The sequence below is a fragment of the Delphinapterus leucas genome, chromosome 11, assembly GCF_059928025.1.
Source record: "Delphinapterus leucas isolate spDelLeu-1000000601 "Yukka" chromosome 11, BTC_Dleu_Yukka2, whole genome shotgun sequence".
NCBI lineage: Eukaryota > Metazoa > Chordata > Mammalia > Artiodactyla > Monodontidae > Delphinapterus > Delphinapterus leucas.
Window position 1 is genome coordinate 63,297,519 of NC_143139.1, and position 19,751 is coordinate 63,317,269.

At 34.7% G+C, this 19,751-nt stretch overlaps 1 long non-coding RNA gene across 1 annotated transcript in view; it reads left to right on the forward strand.

Moving 5' to 3' along the window:
• Positions 1–18,398, forward strand: part of LOC111167265 (uncharacterized) — a 181,103-nt gene extending 162,705 nt beyond the window's left edge. The window contains exon 3 of the long non-coding RNA XR_002642768.2: positions 17,725–18,398. This is a non-coding gene — a long non-coding RNA (uncharacterized LOC111167265). The remainder of the gene's footprint in view (positions 1–17,724) is intronic.
• The last annotated feature ends 1,353 nt before the right edge of the window (positions 18,399–19,751 follow it).

The window sequence follows — 19,751 nt, forward strand, 5'->3', positions numbered from 1 at the left end:
ACATTTCACAGTTTGTATGGAAACACAAAAGATCCCAAATAGCCAAAGCAATCTTGAGAAAGAAAAACAGAGCTGGAGGAATCAGGCTCCTGGGCTTCAGACTATACTACAAAGCTACAGTAATCAAGGCCATATTGGTACTGGCACAAAAGCAGAAATATAGTTCAGTGGAACAGGATAGCAAACCCAGAGATAAACCCATGCACATATGGTCACCTTATTTTTGATAAAGGTGGCAAGAATATACAATGGAGAAAACACAGCCTCTTCTATAAGTGGTGCTGGGAAAACTGGACAGCTACGTGTAAAAGAATGAAATTAGAACACTCCCCAACACCATACACAAAAAATAAACTCAAAATGGATTAAAGACCTAAATGTAAGGCCAGACACTATCAAACTCTTAGAGGAAAACATAGGCAGAACACTCTATGACATAAATCACAGCAAGATCCTTTCTGACCCACCTCCTAGAGAAATGGAAATAAAAACAAAAATAAGCAAATGGGACCTAATGAAACTTAAAAGCTTTTGCACAGCAAAGGAAACCATAAACAAGACGAAGAGACAACCCTCAGTATGTGAGAAAAAATTTGCAAGCGAAGCAACTGACAAAGGATTAATCTCCAAAATTTAGAAGCAGCTCATGCAGCTCAATATCAAAAAAACAAACAACCCAATCCAGAAATGGGCAGAAGACCTAAATAGACATTTCTCCAAAGAAGATATACAGATTGCCAACAAACACATGAAAGGATGCTCAACATCACTAATCATTAGAGAAATGCAAATCAAAACTACAATGAGGTATCACCTCACACCAGTCAGAATGCCCATCATCAAAAAATCTACAAACAATAAATGCTGGAGAAGGTGTGGAGAAAAGGGCACCCTCTTGCGCTGTTGGTGGGAATGTAAATTGATATAGCCACTATGGAGAACAGGTCCCTTAAAAAACTAAAAATAGAACTACCATATGACCCAGCAATCCCACTACTGGGCATATACCCTGAGAAAACCATAATTCAAAAAGAGTCATGTACCACAATGTTCACTGCAGCTCTATTTACAATAGCCAGGACATGGAAGCAACCTAGGTGTCCATCGACAGATGAATGGATAAAGAAGATGTGGCACATATATACAGTGGAATATTACTCAGCCATAAAACGAAGCAAAATTGAGTTATTTGTAGTGAGGTGGATGGACCCAGAGACTGTCATACAGAGTGAAGTAAGCCAGAAAGAGAAAAACAAATACTGTATGCTAACGCATATATATGGAATCCAAAAAAAAAAATGGTTCTGAAGAACCTAGGGGCAGGACAGGAATGATGACACTGATATAGAGAATGGACTTGAGGACACGGGGAGGGGGAAGGGACAAAGTGGGAGAGTGGCATGGACTTATATGTACTAACAGATGTAAAATAGATAGCTAGTGGGAAGCAACGCATAGCAGAGGGAGATCAGCTCAGTGCTTTGTGACCACCTAGAGGGGTGGGATAGGGAGACTGGGAGGGAGACGCAGAGGGAGGAGGTATGGGGATATATATATATATGTATAGCTGATTCACTTTGTCATAAAGCAGAAACTAGCATACCATTATAAAGCAATTATACTCCAATAAAGATCTTAAAATAAATAAATAAAATATGCTTATGAAATGTTTCTTTAGGCAGATAGAATTCATACATTCATAAGCTAAAGCCCACATGTATGCACACTAATTGATTTTTATGAATACCAAGTGTGAGTGTTGTTTTCTATCCAAAGTTCTCTGTGTGGTTTTACCATTTAGGCAGCACTGATTTGTCTAGAAGTATTTTGACATGGTACACGTACTAAACATTCAAGCCTGAATTCAGAGTAATTTTCCCTTAAAATTACTTAGAGGCAAAAAAAAAAAAAAAATCTGAGCCATCATTACTCTTACTTCAATGTGAATCACGTGCGTCATCAGCATGATTCCATTTCCTCTAAGTTCACTCTAAAAACTCTTCAACTCAAAGCCAAAATATAATGATATTTGCTTGTTAAGCTTTATAGAAGCATTGGGAAGCCTGGAAATGAGGCTTAAATTATATTGAACATTGGAGTTTCTAATGTCCATTTTTACAATCATTAGTAACTAAGTTTAATGGCTTGCTTTGGGATTGTCATTCTAGACTCAAATCTAGAGAGAAAAACCTGAAGTATACTTTGTGTATTATTTTACACTGTAAAATAAAAAATGTAATGTGATTTCTTGATCATATGTGTATGTGTGTATATATACACACACATTGACATAGACACATGTGTATACACATATATATACAACATGCATATGAAATAAGTGTATATTGGTGCATCTATGTGTTTTTATGCATAAATATAATATACATGTATATACAGGCTGTTTTATTCTGACACGCATGCAATGTATACACATATATATGTTCATATACATTTGTGTGTAGAAGAGCTATTAAGCAGTAGAAAGTGATAAAGACTATCTGACTCTAGATCTTTTTCCTTCTTTTTTTAAATGCCAAACACTGTACCTGTGTAAGTGACCTTTTGAGAAGGTTGGTAGTATTGATGCATATGTACATTGTTGGAAATTGTATTGTGATATTGCTAAAGAGAAGTAGCTTATGTCTGCATATGAGGGTGCAATTGCTTCAAAATGAATCTTCCTCCTCAGTGGTAGATGTCAGCTACTGAAAATAGATATTAAAAAAGACCCTTGAAATATAAATGCTGTGGCATAATAATCTTATAGTGAAGAATTGTATTTAAAATCTTGATTTGTTAATTTTATGCATGCTTTATTTTAGTTTCTCTTAAGGAAATATTACTATTCAAGCATGTAAAATTGCTTGCTTTTCTAAGTTAACAGATTGGCTACAGCATTTATGCTTCTATTTGAACACTTTCAAGAAAGAAGAAAGTTATTAACCCATTCAGAATAGGAATTATGTCTGTTCTATAAACATATTTCAAGTACGCAGTTATTATTGTTTCCCGATCAAGGAGACTTTAGTGTCCCGGTTATAGAAATGAGGAAGATGAACACTCAGAGATAGTTTCATTCTGTGAGTGTTCAATGCATTTGTATATCGATCACTGAAAAAAAATTGCCCATTCTCATCCTTTTAACGTGTTCTTTCCTGATAAAGAAAATGCCATTCTGCGGTTAGGAAAAAACAAGAGGCCATTATTAAATTTAAAAAGCACTGTGCCTTTATTTTATTGGAATCACTTAGTTTATTTGCCTGATTATTTGTTTTCAGCTATTAGAATGTATTTAAAGCTGCTTGAAAACCCACACAGCACTGAACACTGATGTGTTCCTTTTACACCCTTTAGTAGATGCCTTGAAATTCTCCACATAATTTGGAAAATTATTTGGAAAATGCTTTACTCTGCTGCATTAAGGGAACTTAAGTTCTTGTTGTTTTGCTGTTTCTTGAGCACAACCAACTTTCCCTGCCTCAGACATGGTGCTTGCAATTCTCTCCACCCAGAAGGTTCTTACCTGGCTGCCCACACAGCTGTCTTCCTCACTTTAGTCTCTGTTCAAATATCTTTCCAGAGTGGCTTTCTGGAACCACCATACCTAAAATAACCTCTCCAGCCTGCTTTCTGCTTGATTCTTTTAAGTCTTGCCTACCTATATTTTTCTTCATAGCCATTATTACTACCTGGAGTTATAGTGATTCACTTTCTTATTGATTCCATGAGGATAAGGATCTTGTGTGCTATATTCACCTCTCTCAACAGTGCCTGTCATATTGGAGGTGCTCTCAATATTATATATTTTATATATATATATTTATACTTATATATGTATCAAACCCATGCTTAATCAATGTAGAAAGCAAGTTGAAAACCAAAAGATTTAGGCAAGTGACAACCGCACACACTTGAAGCCAATTTATGATTAAATAATACCATACCCAAAGTATCCGAAAAAATGAATTCCTTTTTTCCCAAGAAGTAGGCAAACTAAAACATAATATGCTCTAGTTATTTTAACTTGTAACAAAAGAATTGTTATTTAAAAGCATAAAAAAGAAGCTTTATTAAGATAAATTCTATTTGCAACAGTTAATATAATGGCATGGCATAACATACCTTTATTATTTTGTAATTGCTTTAAATAAATAGAGACCAATTTAGCTATGGGATTTGCATCAACTACTGGCCGAGTTTTAATGGTCAGATTGCCTGTCTGTGGATGGCAAGATCTCCTTATACCTTCCCAGGCTATATTTATTTGAGTTTGCCCATTTCTTTGTATAGGCATAGTATGAATTGATAAAGATCTCTGTATTTGATCAGGATAAAAGAGCAAAAGAGGAATATTGAATATCACCAAATCCATAGGACGAGATTACTGCTTGCTTCTTCAAGTAATATTATAGAAATACATGTTATTTTAATCATCTCAAAGATGTCTCCATGAAAAATGTGTTAGAAAACTTCAGCAAAATAATGCATTGTTGGTTGACAAGCCACTTCAGATTTCCTTTCTGTGGAGTTATTTGTGATCTATCATCCAGTCAGCCCTTAGCAGATATTTCTTTACTCCAATAGAAAAATACACTTTTCAACATAATCTTCTCACATTATTGTTGTCCTTCTGAAACTTTAAGTGTAAATTATGTAATATAATACATGTTCCTGGCCAGCCTAATGCTTTAGAAGTTCAAAATCCAAAAACAGATAAATAAACTAATATAGACAGAGCTAAACTAATATGGATAGAGCATGATCATTGGGTAATTCAGTGAAGATTTTGTGCTTTTCCTTAAGTAAAAACTACACTTTACTGCTGACTTTGTCTCCAGAGCAACAGAGTAGTTTAAATGGGAATAAGAAATAGAAAATGCATGTGGGGTTCCTGCCAGTCATTGTGGAATAATAACAGTAATAGATTTTCTAAGAGCATTATTTCAAAGGGCTCTTTACGTTAACCATCGTCACACAAATATTTTTTTTCCTATATTCAGTGGTTGGAACATTTCTCTCTTATTCAGGAAGCTGTACAAGATATATTTGGCTTTGGAAGTCCTACATGGTAGTAGGATACTTTCTCCTTCCTAGGTAATTTCTACTAATGCAGATATCAATTATGCTTTCAAACTTTTCAATATCTCGCCCTGTGTGTTATGGGTAGTGCAGATTGGTTTTGTTTTATAGTCTTTGTTAATGCGTTTGTAGATTGCATTGAAAGAGTCTGAGAAAATTACTCCATACATCAACATCAACAGTGCAAATTGTTTTTTCCTTTTTTTCTTTTTTGGAAATCTACATACTGTGCTAGTGTAGTACACTGTACAAATCAGTAAAAAAAAAATTAAATGATTAAAGTTGGTTCTGGAAAGTTTTAGGTCGGGAGCAAATGTACTTTTTGAATGCTTCTCAAAATTGAGCAAGAGAAAGGGAAGTAAATAAAAACGACTATGAAACCAAACATATATGCTGCTCTCTTCCTACCATCCAGATTCAGAAATACTTGTGACTTCTGACATGGTGATTAATGTAACATCACTTGTGAAATCAATGAAACTAAAATATTTTCCATACATTCATTGCTTTTCTCTAGCTAATGAACCTTAAATGAAGTTTTATTTATATAGATGTGCTAAGTGTGAACAGAGGAGGTTACTTGGTAATTGTAAGTTAATTAATTATAACTGTAATAAATGTTTCTTTAAGAATTCCTATGGTAACATTTTGCAAGTAAAGATAATGTTATAGCCAACTGTGTTATCAATATAGCCAACTGTGTTATCAAGATAATGCTCTTCTTTACTCAACCATGTGTAGAAGAATAACCTTAACTGAATGTTGCAATGTTTCTAACCTGCATAGTATAAATTCTAATACATTTAAGTGCCATTGTGCTTAATTTTTTTTTTTTTTTTTTTTTTTTTTTTTGCGGTACGCGGGCCTCTCACTGTTGTGGCCTCTCCCGTTGCGGAGCACAGGCTCCGGACGCGCAGGCGCAGCAGCCATGGCTCACGGGCCTAGCCGCTCCGCGGCATGTGGGATATTCCCGGACCGGGGCATGAACCCGTGTCCCCTGCATCGGTAGGCGGACTCTCAACCACTGTGCCACCAGGGAAGCCCGTGCTTAATTTTTGTATCAGACTTGATTCACTGTCTACGTGTAGTTTTCTTTAACGCTCCTGGGTACAGATTGTCTATGCCACATAGAACAAATGATAGGACATTTTGTTAAATCAGTTAATGTCTTTCTCTTCCATGTGTCATGAATTTCAGTATTAAGAACACTTTCATGGAAGAAACAAAAACTTTGCACACTTTATAATACACTTTCAAGACTGCCTAACAATACTTTGTTATATTTTACTCAAATATTTTTATAGCACAAAGTGAAATAAAGCATTACCTAATCTGAAGACTACTACCCAATTGCTTTGCTACACTGACCTTCTGAGAAACCTGCATTGGCTTCTTGTTGCCTTCTGTAATCTCATTCTAAGATTGTCTACAATATGATCCAACCTACTTTTCCAGCCTTATTTCTCTGTCCTTGCATACACCTGGTTCTCCTGCCATACCAGCCTACTGTCTAGAAAACAAAGATGCCTAGTGCTTTTCCTCCTCCATCGCTTTGCTTCTCCATAACTGGTCCCTCTGAGACGCTTTTCCCTATCAAAACTCAAACAAAGAATAGATCTTCCATGTACCCTAAGCCATTAGGGCTTTTGCTACTCCTTTGGATTTTAGTTTACATACAAAGAGAACTCATTATAGTCTGCTTCAGGTAAGAGTTATGAGTGGGTTCAACGCTCCCTCCCCCGCCCTACCTTTTGGATAGAAATTTCTTGGGATTTCTCGTTTTTGTATTCAGAACAGTGTTGGGCAGGTGCCTTGCCCAAAGTATTCCATCAGCAAAATCCGTTAAATGAAAATATATCATGAAGGAATTGCATCATTTGCCTTGGTGAGGCTCTCACAGAATGAAAGAAATAAGAATAGTTGTTTAAACAGTCTTATGTTTAAATTAAATGGAGGGGTAAAGTGATAGTGTCAGCTCAGAAGTACACCTACATTGTCCTTAAATAATGACTTGTTTTAGGTGAAACAGGTTCAGTTTCCTTCAGATGTGTATCATGTCTCCAGTATTGTTGCTTCAATTCTTATCTCCAGTCTGCACTCACCTCCCATGATCACCATCTAGACTTTTGGAGCTATTGCTCATGTATATACACATACATACATATATGTATATATGTATGTATCTTTATTTATATTTTCTTTATTCCAGAAAGAATAAAATATTTGTATTTAATAACAGAATAAATGCTCATCCAATTTTAAGGATTGATTTACATAAATGACACCTACTAAATAAATCCTTCATAAAAGAGAGATGAATTAATCTCAAAATAGTATCATTTGCAATGAATTTAACTATGAATGGCACAATTATTTGATTCCTCCCATGTTAAGAGTCTATTTTAAAAGTCGGTAAGGGGCTTCCCTCGTGGCGCAGTGGTTGCGAGTCCGCCTGCCGATGCAGGGGACACGGGTTCGTGCCCCGGTCTGGGAGGATCCCACATGCCGCGGGGCGGCTGGGCCCGTGAGCCATGGTCGCTGATCCTGTGCGTCCAGAGCCTGTGCTCCGCAACGGGAGAGGCCCGCGTGCCGCAAAAAAAAAAAAAAAAAGCCGCTAAGAACGTTTTCCTGACCTAGAGAGCTTGTAAATTTTATTATATACCTCCTGCAAATACTTCTGATCATCAATTTTAAATAATATTAAATTTGAGGTTGTGGTACACTGTGCCCGATGTGTTGATTGGGTCTTCTATGTTGACTTCTTTTCTTGGCATTTGCTTCTTTTCAATAAAGGAGCATGAAGACCATCCAACATAGAAACGGCCTCTTAGGACCATGAATAATCTGTTATAGCTAATCAAATAAATGCAGAATTTTATATTTTAGGCTTGAATGTCCCTAATTCACCAAGACAGTCACCTCTCACCCCTTGTTAAGGTGATGATCCATGTTAGTTCCCTATCATGTAACTTTCATATTAGACACATCACAGAACTAACCTGGCTTTTTCTTGTAGAACCTAAAAGAAAAGTGAACAAGTACACAGATAATGGGCAAGAGAATAAGGTTTGAGAGGTAGTAGTTTTCTACCTGGGAGAGAGAGAATGTGGTGTGGAATAGTATAGAATAAGATACAATATTCTGCACTTGAAATGTCTGGAGTATATGATACAACCGCACCATCAAATTGGCAAACTAGATTTTTAGTGAGAGGGTACTGCATAGAGAAGGGAGACTGATTGGGTTCTTCAATTGTTTAGTTCAACAGACATTTATTTAGAACCTCATATATGCCAGGCAATGTACTAGGTGCTTCCAAGTACATTGTCATGGAGTTAAACAACCTCAAAAACTTTAACATGATGTACTAAGTGCTATGATACAGATATGAATTGGCATTCTATTGGACAGAGACCTTTTCTTCTACTTCATTTTGTTCCACACAACTCCTGGAATGGTACTACAGAACCACAAGGACATTTGTTGAGATTTGCCTAATTAGAGAGATGGAACTGTGACTTGACTTGGGGCCACCTCCAGTACATGGACAGTAAGACTGTGATTTGTATTCAAATCGGAAAAGGTCTGTGCTTCCCATCAACCTCTGCCAACCAAGTTTACTATTCTTAATATAATTAGCATTTAAATGATTTCATTATGTTGACATTTTAGTCCATGTTATGATTGTTAGTAAAATTAGAAATCCACATGTGGTAGATGATACTTCATAGACTTCATTGAAGTCTGTTAAAGTGAATGATTACATGATTAGTTTCTGAGCCTCCCCTATATCAAAGAGATGGAAGTGATGATAATAAAATCAGTTTCTTTTCAAAAATGACATGACCTTAAACTATAACTAAAGAGGAAATTACAATGCTAGGGAATTCTATGGCAAAAACCAGAACACCACTGAGAAACACAGTAAAAGTTCACCTGCTGTAATATCTAAATCCAAAAGAATTTTTATTTTAAATTGAAGGTTGTTCTCTTCAGTTGAGTTTTCTATCAGTGGGCTCAAAACTCAGGCCCTTATAATCCCTGCCTAGAATCCTGCCTCCAAGGGAATTTCCCTGTTCTAAGGAATTAATCTTGATCGTATTCCTTTTGTCAGTGAAAATTAGTCACCATCCACATTAGACCCCTAAAGGATCAAAGAATAGAAGCTGGGAAACCAGCTCACCCATGTTATTGCCTCACTGGACCTGTTGTTATTCCATTCATTATATCATTTCATGGGTGAAATGAAAGTCTTTATTCAAACCCAAGTAAAATAGTGTCAAATCTTTAAGTAAAATTTTATTGAACTCTCCCCCAAATTTCTAATGCTAGATCACTCAACTGCTTTCTCTAGTGAAAAATTTAGTGTGACTTAACTATACATTCCCCATGTAACTTGTTGGACAGTCTTCATTTCTCTCAAGTATATTTAGGTTTTGAAAACATCTTTGAGTTCTCTGAGTAAATCATTAATTCAGAATTTTATAGGATTGCATTTATGGTTATTTTGAGAAAAATAATTTTATCAGAATTAAGTGGTTTGTTCTTATAGCAAGTGTCTTATTTCATTTCTTCTCCCCTTTGGTCTTTTCTATTCATCAATTTGTTTTCATCCACTGTTGGGGGATCTCGAATCTGGTGTTCTGAAACTGACTTCATGTGCATTCCCTTTTGGAGTGGAGATCCCATTCTGTTCTTTGAAATGCTTACCATTTCCAATACCCACACATCTAATTCTAAGAACTAGTTTTTAAAATGTGTTTTCTCCAAATAAAGTTTTTTGGTTTTGGTTTTTTTGTTTGTTTTTTTGTTTTTTGTTTTTTTAATTTCTAAACCTCTTAGAATTAAATAAGCATTGTCCATTTAAAGAGTTGAGAGTTTGGCCGTTTGAGTTAACACAAACCTTTGTGCTTTGGGGTCATCACATAACGTCTTTTAGCCATCCCCCCGGTATGTAGCTCTTAACTTAGGTATTCACTCAAATTTGGTTGACTCTAGTTAAAAAATGTATCTCTAGACATCCATGAGCATGCGACTTTTACTTCCTGCCTAATTCGATGTGAACTGTGTAGATGTTTGTAGGACACATGTTTTATGCGTCTCATAAATATATCCTTGAAGGTAGTCCCACAATAGTACATGCTCATATGTAGATGAAACTATTATGTTGATTTAGAAATCTTTTGTTTAATGTAGGAATAATGCGATTCAGGTAAAAGTTCCAGGAGTAGTAATGAATTTTACAAAGGTTACATGTTGAGCATTCCTTGAAAAGACTTCTACTTTTAAGGCTTTTTATGCTTCAGAGATTAGATATATTCAATTACTTTTAGAAACCAAAGATACCTCAATAAATCAAGTAATCTAGTCTTTTTCCTTAGGGTAGGTATTGTGTTACCCCATCTTACAGATGAAGCAATTAAGATGCAGAAAGCATGTGAATTGCTTCAGGTGATACACACTGAATAAGTAGAAGAGGAATGTCTAGAAAATAGGCTTTTTACCTTCTCAAAGTCCATTCCAACACTACAGAGACTTTGTTGCAAAGGAAAGATGGGATTCAGATAGAGAGCTGAATGTAGATACTGACTCTACCATTTACTAATTCCAAAGAAGTTGTGACCTGAGTTTGCTCTTATGCAGAGATTTAACACCTACTTCACCATGTCCTTGTGAAGATGAATGTGATAAATATATGCAGTTTTCTGAGTGCAACTAATTAAATAGCAGTTATACTTACTTTTTAAAATCATGCTGCTTCTCCAAAAATAAGCATATAAACCCCGACAATGAATCTTTGAAGAGGGCAGTTTTCGTGTGAATATAAAGGCCCAGGATACTATAAGCAAATTTGTGTTGATTTTTTTTAATGTACCAGTAAGAAAGAGATAAATAAGACAATGTCTTGAGAACTAGTTTAATGTGAGAAATCACTAATTTTCTGTTTTATCTCTACAATTTTTCCCCGATTAAATAGAAGTGACTGAAGACCACTTCTTCTAGGCTATGGTTTTGTCACAGCTGGCCCTGAACTTCCAGCTTGGTTCTTTCCCATGGTGCTGAACTAAACTCAAAACACAACAGAATTTGAGCCAATCAGCATAGACCTGTAAAGATTTCATGCCATATCCCAACATCACGCTTATTTGGTCACTGAACTTTGTTGGGCTTGAATTTGCAGCAAATCCAGGTTTAAATATCATTTTCCCTCCTTCAGTCTTAAACCTGTATACAGAATTGATGCCCCACTCCCCCTACCCAACCTCAAAAAATTGGGAAAGTTGAGTCAACTTATTTTCATTGCTTGTCACTTCATCATGTCTTATTAGGACAGGTGTGGTTTTTATAGCTACCTTGGAGCCCTTTGTAAAGATATTTGGTTGGCTTCTCCTTTTCCAGCAATTATGTCAGCATCTGTGTTATGTAAATATTCTCCACAGTCTCTAATTGTTGCAGCACCAGAATCTGTAGAGAAATCAAAACCCTCTGAAAATAGTCCAGTTCGTTTGTGTTCTCTTTCCCTTGCGCCTTCCTCCTCTTTTGTACCCCTGGCTGCCCACAGAGACACTAATTCTGCCATCAATGACCCTCCAGCTTTCTTATAGTGGTATCACCATCAGTGGTCTTGATTTGAACATAGAACCATAAGAAACATTCTGCTCTCTTCTGACAAAGCTGGGAAAGCGGCCCCTCTCACCTCTCCAATAGATCAGACTGAATTGGCAAACTAATTTCAAGTCATAGATTTAGGTGCCTTTCAGGCTATTTGACTAGGTCTTTCTAGTTAAAGAACAGTATACCTTTCATCCCCCTATAATAGGTCCTTGGCCTTTCTTCCCCAAAATGCCAAGAGGAATAGGTGCTGATAAGAAAGCAAGGTAGGGGATCCACAGAAGTCCCAGGATCACCAACCATGTTTAATGGCCAAGAAGTCATTTTTTGGTATCTGCCAATCAGTATTCCAGTACATTTTCTGAGCTCAAAATATACTCTGCCCATCTCCATCAACAGATGAGTGTTTACCATGCATTTACTCATTTTAAGTACCACCTTATTGTAGGGAAACACAAATGCATAGCACATGCCTCCTTTAGTAGTCAATTCAAAATCAGCATAGATGGGACTGGGGAAAGTAATGAGGTCATATATAAGTAAGGGCTAAGTTATGTGTTATTGAATGTAAGTGCTCCACAAGCTTGTAGGAAAGAAAACATGAGGAAGCTAGTGGGGGTTTTTTCCAATTTGTTTTATTGAAGTATAGTTGATTTACAATGTTGTGTTAGTTTCTGCTATACAGTAAAGTGATTCAGTTATACATAAATATAATAGTTTGCATTTTTTAATCCCAAACTCCCAATCCCTCCCTCCCTTACCACCCTCCCCCTTGGCAACCACAAGTCTGTTCTCTATGTCTGTGAGTCTGTTTCTTTTTCATAGATAGATTCATTTGTGTCATGTTTCAGATTCCACATATAAATGATGTTATATGGTATTTGTCTTTCTCTGTCTGACTTCACTTAGTATGATCATCTCTAGGTCCATCCATGTTGCTGCATTATTTCATTCTTTTTTGTGGCTGAGTAGTATTCCATTGTGTGTGTGTGTGTGTGTGTGTGTGTGTGTGTGTATGTGTGTATATATATATATATATATATATATATATATATATATATATATATCACATCTTCTTTATCCATTCATCTATTGCTGGACACTTAGGTTGTTTCCATGTCTTGGCTATTGTAAAGAGTAGGAAGCCAGTGTTGATCATCAAAGGCATCATGGAGGTATCTGCAACTGTGCCTGGTGGGTCTTGAATTAAATAACTCTTCATGGAATTAAATATAGATCCTAAGACTTTCTTCAGCTTTTTCTTCTCTAAGATGGACAGTAACAATTCTATGACCATGTAGTAACAGAATATTTCTATAAACTCCTGCCATTTCGTGGCTTCTTTTGAACACTTTCCATTTCTATTCACTTGGGAACTCTAGATGTGGAAGCAGAGTGTGTAGTGTCACAATAATAATAAAAAGATAAAGATTTCTACATCTGCATGCTTCTATCAGTAGTATATGTAAATGTCACTTCACACATGCCAAAGCCGTAAAGCACATTTTGCATTCCCTCTTCTATATTAAAGTCTCTTTCGATGGGATTTATTTCCCATTACTTGAATCAATGCATTGCTCTTTTATTCATCTTTTCTTTTCCACCCTCCATTTGTCTTCATTTAAAACTCATATCTGGCTATTCTCTTCTACAAAAAGGTTCACAGTTACCCATTTTAATAAACAGAACCACATACAGAAATACTTAGAAATGGAAGGCACCTTAGAGAATCACCTTTTTCCACACTCTCATGGCTGATGACGTTGAGGTTAAAATAGATTAAGGGATTTGCCTAAAGTTACACACTAGATAAGACAGAGGCAGACTAGGATTATATGACACTTAATTTTACTTTTATCAATATTCAATATTATTCATTCAACAAACATTTATTTGTGTGATAGGAACAATTCTAGGAGCTGAAGGCCAACAGAGGCTCCCCTAGGCATAATTCTGGTCCTGTGGCTCATGTTTCTTTGGGTTTCTTCTCCCTTTGCTGTGCTCACTGTGGCTTCCTGCTATACCTTTTTAAAAAATTGTTTTATTTCTTCATGTATTGATAGTGTCTTTATCTTCACTCAGTCCCAATTAACTTTCCCAAGCTTTTCATTTAATTAATTCCCATCCTCCTTTTCAAGGTACAAACTGGCTGTCTCCTGGCTCAGTGCCATTCTGCCTCATTATCAGGCCTCCATTCTAAAATAATTATTTTGAGTATAATGAAAATGTTAAACATGGTTGAACCCAGTATGTGATTTGTTATAACTCTGACTGCCAACAGCTGTTTTATAGTGTGTTTTGACTTGTATAATAAAGTGTCACATCAAAAAAATAAGCAAACCCTTCATCCTTCCCCCCACCCACCCATTTCATTCTTTGTTGGTAAATATTTGCTTCTATTGTCATGAGGACAGGCTTGTTAGACTTAGGCCTCTTAAGTGACTGTGAATGGTTAGACACAAAACATAGAAAATGTTCTTTCCTCTAATATGAGGTACAATCTTTTGGCCTTCTACCTTCCTTTGAAGGAAAGTCCATATTCTGTGTTATTGCCTTGTTTACTGTTCCTACCAGCAACTATAGTGATTGCATTTAGTTACAGAACATTTGTTTGTTTACTCTATTACTTGATGGAATATTTTTCTTTTACCACCTAATATTCTCTAATAGTTACCCAGATAAATGTCATTGTCTTATCTTTTGTAGCTATAGACAGAATAAAACCATCTTGTGCTTTGTGATCAAAATAAGAATAGCCACAGTTCAGTGTAATGTTTTGTAGAGATACTGAAAGATGGCATTTTATATTTATTTAATTTTTTTAAAAGATAGTTTTAGATTCTCTTTTTTGGTCATGTTTGTTTTGCTATTTCAAACTCTCATAAAGCGTTGCAAGAATAGGACAGGAAGATCTCATATTCTCTTTACCTTGATTAACCAACTGTTTACATTTTATCCTATATATCAGTTTCTCTTTCTGTCTCATAAAAAATGATATACATATATATACATATATATTCTTCATATTATATATGTTACATATGTGTGTGTATATACGCAGTTCATAAACCATTTGAGAATAAGTTGGAAACATGGTGTGACTTATCCTAAATACTTTAGCATATATATCAGTGTATTTCCTGAGTACAGGACCTTCTCTTACATTACACAGAACAAGAATCAAACACAGGCAATTTATCGTTGATGTAATACCATTATCTAATGCATAGTCCACATTCAAATTTCATCCACTGTCACAATAATGTTCTTAACGGCTAATTGTTTTTTCCCATTGGTCCAGGATCTAATCTAGAGTCATGTAAGCCATTTAACTGTCATGCTGTGCTTTACTTTTTTGTTTAAAAGCTTGCATTCAGTCACTAATGACCTGGATAGTGTCTCTTTTTAAAGTAATTTCTGCTTGCTGACTACTGTTCCAAGAATAGGAATTTAAGCCAAAAGCTGTCTAACAAAATCCCTTAGGAATAATGTTATCTGTGCCGGAAATGGCACGACAACTTTGAAACCCTGTTGTGACGACAAGTTTTGGCATTTCAGTAGGAGACAGTAAAGAGAACTCTAAGTTAAGCAACATTTTGCAGTTTTGAAATTTAAATCTTGGAATAGAGATTCTGTTGCCATTCCAGTCAAGGGGTAATGTTTACAAGTAGCCGTGTTGCACACAGATTCACAGTGCAGACTTTAAATCCAACCCTAAATAAATATTTAGCTCAATGATGTGTTAGTGGATGCTTAGTAAAAATCAATGTTTTCATCAAAATGAAATACTGGAGATATTTTTTAAAGTTTGGATGTAAATATTAGTTATTTGTCATTTTTTAATCTAAGTCCCCCTTTTTAAAAAAAGCTGTGCATTTTTAAATGTCTAGCATTAAAATGAATACAAGTAGTTCCCTCCCCCCCAAAAAAAACAAGGAACACTGATCTGTAGTATTTATGATGCCTAAAGCATGCAGTGTTTTGCTTAGTTCTGTAAATAGAATTATGATTAGGGCTACAAGGTTTCCACAGCAATTTCTAGCCACTGTTGAGCAATAGTGATTCCTAAGCCTCAGACAATTTTCTTTTTTCTCCATGTCAGGCTTGCTTCTAAAACTAGATAAAAAGAACATGAAAGAGCCATCGGTTTTACTGACTATGAATGCATATCATGTTTTGTGAAAATTATATGAACCTACCTACCTAAACAGATTCTTTTTTTTTTTTTTTAAGTATTGTAAAAACAGGCAAAAGTACCAAGTACCAGGAAACTGAGTCAGACCTACTGGTAGCAATTACACGACTGAAAAACCAGATGGTTGACGGGAGGTGCAGAGTCATCCCGTGTTATTTTCATGTTTTCCCTCTAAAAGAGAGAGAGATGTTTATACATGCAAGAGACAAATTAGCTACCAGAAAAATACTATGCACATCCATATTCAGCACGTAGATTAAAAATAAAATAATTGTCTGTTCCCTACAGTAGAACAGGCTTGCCCATCCATCCTTGTGATAGATATGCATGCAAAACCAAAATGAAACCAAATCCCTGCAGATGGCTCATAAGTCACAAAAACTGTTTAATCCTTTCATTGCATCCCTTTGGGAAGCCTGCCCCTTCGTTAGTAGTAACATGCAATATGTATAATGTCAAGTATTCTGTTAGTTTTTTAGTAGAAAGCCTTCGTTTTTTCTAACAGATTTTCGTCCCTGTATTTCATATAAAGAGCTTTATGCCACTCTGTTACCTTAATATGTACGTCCATAGAATTCTGTTGTAGCTTTTGTTTTAATAAGAAAAGTGTCAGTAAGCAGAAACCATGTATGGAAATCTTATCTAAAATTGATTGTGGCTCTTATCTGAATTGATTTTAAGAGGCAGGCAGGTAAATCTAAGGTGCATTTTTACATTGCTCTTTCTAGTGGATTTTGCTAGAAAACAGTTGAGTTTCAAGCAGGACTAAAATGAAAGGAGACCTTGGAGTCTTAACCATTGAACAGATGCGGTAAATGCAGCTTTGGAAATACAGCTGTCACTTCACATCTTTTCCACTGAGTACCTATGTAAGCCAATCACCAGAGCTGCTGTCATTATAATATTTTTGTACTTTTGTTGAAAATAGACACTGTGAGAACTCTTTAAACAGAGTAACGTGCCTATTATCAACCTATTTTTAAATATTTCATTCCTTCTTGATTTTCATTCCACTTAAATTTTTTGATGACCAGAACTGATGAGAACTTATAATAAAAAGGTACTTGTCTCTAGCACTGTGAAACTGTTCATTTGTGAGTTGCTAACTTATCAAACCAAATCAGAAATTCTTGATATCTTTATAACATTAAAGCAGTTCCTGATATTGACTCTTGGGAAGGATTTAATTTTCTTATTCTCTAAACTGAAAGTTGTACTGCTCTCTGTGATGATGTGAGATTATTTTTCTCTTTATCCCTGATGGGATTTTATATATATGTGTGCATATATTATATATATAGTATGTATGTGTATAAATGTATGTGTATGTGCTTATACACATAAACACACACACTAGAATAGTTTTAGGTTATATCCGAACCTTGATATGGCTCCGAAAATAGGCAAATAGGTAGAATATATTGAAGTGTTCAATATAGCAACAGGCATTTAATTGACTAATAATTGTATGATCCCTTTTTAATGAATAAAATAATGCAATATTCTCTAACAATGGCTGCCTAACTTAGTAGTATTTCAGTTTTCAAATGGAAAAACTATAATGTAGGGAGCATAATGAACTTCCACAAAATCAGTGTATAAACTACGCACAGAACCTTGATCTCTAAATCTTCAACTTTAAAATCCCTATCTATCTATCTTATACTATATCTACTAAGTATATATATGATATTGTATTGTATTTGGATGTATATAGTGTAAGATGTTTAAGTAGAAATATTAAATAATAAAATGAATCAGTTATAATTCATGACAATATTAAATGATTCTGAACTATGTGTACTCACCTAACCATTGCGCATATTGTTTCCTTTTAGGAAAAAAAAATACCAAGAAAGAAAACAAAGAACAAAATACCCGAGAATTCCTAAAGAACAGTAAGTACTTTAATGAGACAATGATTATACTAGAGCTTCTATGACCTTACAAATTTCTTTTATAGAAATATTCACCTTTCTATTTTCTAAGATAAGAAACTAACATACTAAGTAAATGGAGCCTTCTAAAACTCAATTTCAATTTACTGGAGCAAACTGAAAATCATTTATCCTATAATCCTCTTAGATAAGAGGCCAGGGTAATCCTTGTGATACATATATGTGGCAGAAGATGTTTATGTTGATTCCATCATATCTTTTGACTAGCATCATATCATTTTAAATTCTATAGAAGAAAAACAGTAAGTAAAATTTAATCAAAGTACCTCACGTTCTCTGTATGTGATACAAATTTTTTTTCACTTTGAACAAAATTTTAAGCAGAATCAATATGCTTGGTTTGTTTATAGTCATTAAATTAGAATTATTAAAAAATGGCAGCCATCTGCAGGCATTAAAACAGAGCTTAATCTCATTAGTACATTTCTTTCCAATCTTCTCACAACTTAATTATGACGTGTATTTCCTTACATAGCTATTATTTGTTAGTAATAATTGTTTTTATTAAACAAAATTAAGTGCATTCTTGATATAATTCTTTCTGGTAAAACTAGTAATATTGTAATGATTTCCTAGATGTAAACAATTACATATAATGTAAATAATTATAAATTTTGAATATGTGAATATCAAAAAATAGTAAAATAAATATAGGAAAGCAAAATCCACTTTGGTGACCCATGGTATATCACTTTTAATACCATGGTAGTTTTGAAATGAGTTTTCAAATGCACTTCTCTAAAATTCATAACAGAAATGTTAAAGTAAAATGTAGTGAATTAGCAAAATGATAGATCTATATCTTGAGATATATCAAAATAGAATAAAGTCCAATGGAAAGGCTATAAATGTGATATAAAAAAAGAAATTCATGAATAATTTTTCTAGGATATATACAAATTACACTTAATAAGATTTTCTAGCACCCAAAGAACTTTAAGATGTGATTCATGCATTAAATGATTAAATATAATTAATCATGGTAATGATGATATATATGCAATTTATCTTAAACTTATTTTACTTTTGAAGTGTGAGAGAAGCAGGAAGAAAAGGATTTTCTTTTACTTACCTATCTGAATATTATCCCTGTGCTGCCTCACTTTATACAAAGTAATTTACCTCACTTTTTGCTGTGGTTATGGATGGCTATACACTTTCAGTTTTAATCAGAGATTTACAAAATTCAAACTTCAGAACTTACAAAAACTGTTCCTTGTTTTAAAAAAGAAACTCCAAATATGTGAATTGCTTTTCTGAGGTGACATAATATGTTTACATCGTCTTGGGTATAAGAAGGATAATTTAAGAATTAGATTTTTCTATCATGGTTAAAAAAAAGAAAAAGTGCTGCCAATTTGAGTGAATTGCAGAATATGAAATAAATGGGCAATTTCTTTTTGACATGTTTTATTGCCAACATCTTACTGACCAGAGAAAGTCAACTAAGTAATTCAGCCAAAACATAACACAACACCTAGAAGTTGTCCCACAAGAAGTCTAGCTTCCCTTTAAGTTTTGTTTTTATGTAAATAAGTCAGTTTTTAAACATAATTCCAATTCCTTACACTACTTATTGGGGAAAAGGTTGGATTTTTAAGTGAAAGAACCATGCATATTTGTCTTGAGGTCTTTATACAAGAGCCAGATAATACCTACCCTAGCCTCTCACAATTTCTTAGTCATCTTCTTATAATTTTATTGTGAAAAGCTATCAGTGGCTTTTTATCTGATCTGATTAATCTATAACTTATTTGGCCTGTTATTCAGTGTGACTTATATAAGTGATTTGATTTGAAATGTGATTTTCAATAGGATTTAGTATGGCATACTTTGGAAGGACCTGATTCAAGTAATGACATCTTTTGCTCATTTGGAATAATCCTAGGGAAAATAATGTATGTTTC